The sequence below is a fragment of the Canis lupus genome, chromosome 26 (assembly GCF_003254725.2).
Source record: "Canis lupus dingo isolate Sandy chromosome 26, ASM325472v2, whole genome shotgun sequence".
NCBI lineage: Eukaryota > Metazoa > Chordata > Mammalia > Carnivora > Canidae > Canis > Canis lupus.
In genome coordinates this window covers 23,656,730-23,661,376 of record NC_064268.1, presented here as the reverse complement: position 1 = coordinate 23,661,376, position 4,647 = coordinate 23,656,730, and the positions used below count along the sequence as shown (strand labels likewise).

The 4,647-nt window shown below is 53.8% G+C and overlaps 1 long non-coding RNA gene across 1 annotated transcript; it reads right to left on the bottom strand.

The window, feature by feature from the left end:
• Nucleotides 1-278: 278 nt before the first annotated feature.
• On the bottom strand, nucleotides 279-3,008 carry LOC118352396 (uncharacterized). Its single transcript, XR_004809446.2, has 3 exons — nucleotides 2,584-3,008; nucleotides 1,748-1,849; nucleotides 279-932 (listed from the first exon to the last, which is right to left on the bottom strand). It is a non-coding gene; the product is annotated as an uncharacterized LOC118352396 (long non-coding RNA).
• Nucleotides 3,009-4,647: the final 1,639 nt, after the last annotated feature.

Below are 4,647 nucleotides of genomic sequence, written 5' to 3'. Positions count from 1 at the left end.
TTGTCTGAGGAGCTGCCAGACTGTTTGCCAAAGCAGCTGCACCATCCGAATCCCCACCCACAGCTATGAGGGCTCTGATTTCTCCACATCGTGGCCATCACTTGCTATTATCTGACTTTGTGATTCTGGCCATTCTGGTAAAGGACACTGATATCCTTTTTTCCAGAGTTTTTTCAAAATTTACTTATGAACACCTCAAACAGATGTGCTTTTCATAAACAATCTGTTGGATGAATATGGATTTGAAAATCCATATTAAAACAGAAGAGATATTACAGTTAACAAGGAGGAAGGAATTGTATTTAACGGGATGATGGCAGCCGGTTTATATTGATAAAATTCACCATGAACAGAGTGTGTGCGTGAGTGTGCATATGGATGCTTACATCTTGTATTTGCTGGGCGGCAAGGCCCTGGAGCAGTGAAGCCCTGGAGGCAGACCCAGGGTTGGGAGCCCACCTCTTTCCTTCTTGCTGGAGGACCTGAGGCAGAGGCTTTTCACTTTGCTAAGACTCATCATTCTCTTCTGCAAAATGGAATAATAGTAGGTGGTCAAGAGATAGTGAACATAAAGCACTTAGCATAGTTGCTGGCGTACAACACAAGCTCAATCGGCGTGAACTACAATAACAGCTATGATGATCTCTCCAAAGCCTTGCAGTTCCTGGTGGGTGGTGGGCCCTCTTGGATGTGGGTAGAGTGACCAGTGCCAAACGTGTCCCATGGAAGGTGTCAGGTGAGGACCTGGGTTGGATGTGAGGGTGCCCAGCGAGGCTCTCACAGTCTTTTGTCCGGAGGCCTCTTGACCAAACCTGCTGCCCCGTCTGGCTCCTGTCTGGTGTGGGGAGCAGTTTTCTTTCTACAGGCGTTTTGAGACTCAGCACATGTAAGCCTCCCCGTCCTGATGGTTTGAATTAGAAGGCAGCTGGTGCCTTTTGGAAAACCCAGGGAAAAACATTATTGTTGGAGGCTGGTCTCCTCTCTGGCAGAGCTGACTGCCCTGGCCTGGCATTCCAGAGCACAAAAGCCTTTGCTGGCAAAAGTGGAACTTCTCCATCTGGGGCTCCCCTCTTCCTCTCCCTTCTTCCCTCTCAAACAACCTCAGCTGGGCCTGGCAAATGCTGGCTGCCAGATGGGAGTTGGGACAAGAATCCTCTGGCTGTCTGGGCCCATCCACCCCAGCAGCATGTTGGTGGACCGAGGTCTGACTCAACTCCCAGCCTGGCAAAGGCCTGGTGTCTGGTGCGGCGCAAAGGTGGCGCCCTCTGGGGAACAGGGGAGGCCACAGGGAAGAAAGAGGGCCAGGAGGAAGGCAGCAGCACGCGGGATGGACACCATGCTCGGGGAAAGGAGAAACAGTATTGCTGCTTTTATTGGACAGATGAGGAGACTGAGGCTCAGAGAGGCAATGTCACCTGCTCACGGTCACAGAGCTGGCCATCAGCCTTGCTGTGGCTTCTGCTTGGTCACCGACAGTTAGAGCCACATGACCAGAGTCTCCTTATCTCCTGGAAGGCAGCAGACCCGTGCTCTGAGAAGCCTGGTTTTAGATGGGCAGCGGCGATTGTCAAGAGCTGTGGGGCCCTGATAAAGCCACTGCAGCACGGAACCAGACTCATGGAAGGTCCCCGCATGTCCTCCCCCGTTCCCTACTGCCCCAGCCTCTTCAGCTCCTCCCCCTTCCTCACAATCATCGGTGCCGATTCCCGGCCACCCGTCTTGATGGTTCCCTGGGCTTGGGACTGACCTGGGTCTTGGGTCTGGCCCAGGACCATGTCTCAGCCAATGAGAGTGGGTGCTTCTGCTTCTTTAGCTTAACATGAGGGTCCTCTTGTCTCCATACTGCAGGCTTTGGGAAAGATCAAATGAGGGAACACAGATACACATGAGAACAGAGGCTGGCACGTGAGCAGGTGCCCAAACAGTCATGGTTTGTATCCATTTCCCTGGCTCTGTGTCTTGGCCATGCTGTTCCCTTGCCTGGAATTTCTCACCTTTTCTGTGGTCTTTCCAAACCCTGCCTCTCCTTTAAGGCTGAGTCCAAATCCTACCTTCCCCTCTAACACCATCCCAGACTTCCCTGGGGTGGTTATGGTTATGGGGAGCCCCATAACTTTCCTGTGCTTCCCCTCACGGCATTTGGAACCTGCCAGAAGACTGGAGAATGCACTCTGTTTAACCAGGTTAACCAGGGATATCTGGGGTGGTAAGCGACAAACGATTTTGACATTTTCCCCTGGTGTGTGTGTGTGTGTGTGTGTGTGTGTGTTTGCATCCTTTCCTGCATTGTGCATAATTTACCCATATAATTAGGAAAGAATTGCAAACAAATACTTTGTGGAGAAGGATCTGCTCTGCTTGGTTGAATGCTTCATTGAACGAGGCAGGTTTGCATTTGTCATTGCTGTGTTGACAGTCGCCCTCCAGGCAGAGGGTCTTTCACCTGCTCCCACCCCTCCCTCGGGCATGCTGCTCACCATGAGATAGGCATGGAGCAGCAATTCGAGGCCCTTCTGTGTGGCCTGAGCTAACGTGCCAGCCTCAGCTCAGTTTGCTCTAGCGCCAGGGACACCCACCACTGACCTGAGGTGTCTCCGGAGTCCTCGCCCACTCTCCCACTTCCGAGGGCCAAGCTACTGTGAAGGCACAGCTCAGATTTCATCTCCTCTGGGCTTCCCCTGCCACGCCTGCCCCGTGCCCGGCTCCTCCTTGGGTGCTTCGCTGGCTGCCTCAGGTTGCTAATTAACTGCCTCCCTCACTAGACCGTAAGTTCCTCAGGAGCAGGGGATGCATCCTACGCCGCCCGCCTCTCAGCCCTGGCACAGTGCCTGGCACACAGCGGAGCAGGTGCTCAGGGAGAAGCCAAGTGCCGGAATCAGAGAGTAATGATTATGGCTGTAATGATAATGATGGCAGCCACCGTTTCCGGAACACTGACCTTGAGCCTTTACCTGCTCAGTCCTTTACCTGGCTTATGTCACACAACTGCCCCACCCCCACCCCTGGCAACCCAGAAAATCAGGGGCTGTTAAGTGCCTCTTACAGAGGAGAAAAGGCCACCGTGAAAGGAAGGAGTGCTGGCGGTTGGGCACTGGGAAGGCACACTGCCTCTTCCTGCCTCAGTTTCCTCTGCTGCACAGGGACCGACACCTGCTCGCCTTTCCTCCCTCCAGGTGGTTGAGAGGGTCAAACAGGACAGCAAGCACATTGTCAAGTGCAAACAGCTGCACACACTTACCATGTGATGGAGTAAATGTTTATCGGAGGATCCATTCAAGCCCAGTGAGCTGGGGGGAACGGGAATTTCTAAAGTCCCCTTTCCCACGTGTTCCCTAAGGTTAATAGTGAAAGTAGAGATGATTACAGTAGCCCTAGTTCCGTATGGGAGGCCTCGGGCACCGGGCAGTTGGCGCAGCCCTCGTTCCCGGGCTCTCCGCACCCCCAGCTCCTGTCCTCCCGACCCGCTCTGGCTACCCTGCTGTCTGCAACTCTGGTCAGAGCCCAGCTGCTGCCCCGGCCGTGCCCTCTGCTCAGAATGCTCTTCCTCTCTGCTTGCCTGACCCCAACCCACCCTTTACACTCGGCTGAGGGGTCAACCCCACGGGGCAGCCCTCCCTAAGTCCCAGCCCTGGTCTGTGCCCATAACAGACTGGCAGACCTTAACCCTCCTCGGTGGCACTCATCTGGGTTCTAATGAAACAATTTACCACGTAATTATGACATTAACCTCTCCTGCCAGGCAGCCTAGAGGCTCGGTCGGAATGGGGGAGGCCCTCATCCGATTCAGTCCATGTCCTAGGGCCGCTCAGGGGGTCACGCAGGTGGAGTTGAGCGAGGGCTGGATGACGGGCCGAATGAACGAGGGAGGGAATGGTGGACATTTCATGCAGTGCCACCCCTCACCAAAGCTGAGCCTTGTGGGGTCCAGCCGAGGATGCCAACGGGTCCTAAAATGTCATCGGCGTGTGGCGTATGGGCTCCGGAGCCAGATGGAGTCTGAATGCCAGCTCCACCACTTCTTAGCTGTGTAATGTTGAGGAAGTTGCTGGAGTTCTCTGGGCCTAACTGTAGAATTGACATAATAGTGCCTTGTTGGTGCCATTGATAAGAGGCTTACATGAGTTAAAGATTACAGTGACTATGACTGCAATTATTATTATTATTGCTGGTAATGACTCAAAGGATTCCTCCTCCCAATTAATATCTTTGTCCTGTAACGGCAGGAGCCCAGGTCTTGACAACAGAGTTGGAAAGGCCTGGGAAGGGTGCCAGGAGCCCGGGGCCCCAGCTCAGCAGCCGAGCCTGGCCGTGTGACCAGGAGGAAATCACTCCATCTCGCCCACTAGCCAGATGACTAACACCAGCAGCAATCCTGTTTCCTAACTTGTTACCTCACAGGGGTGTGGGGGGGAAGATCAAACGGAGACATGAATGGGAACTATTCTCTCTGCAAATATTTGTTGAACACCTACTGTGTTCCAGGGCTCAAGGAGGTCCAAACAGTGGACAAAACTCCAGGAGTCCTGTCCCTTTGGGGAATACTGCAGAGTGAGCAAGTGCCCTATAAACGATCATTCTGCTCAAGGAGGGGGGCACGAGGCAGCCGGGGCACCTCTGAGTCCAGCAGGACAAGCACTCTTCCGGCCT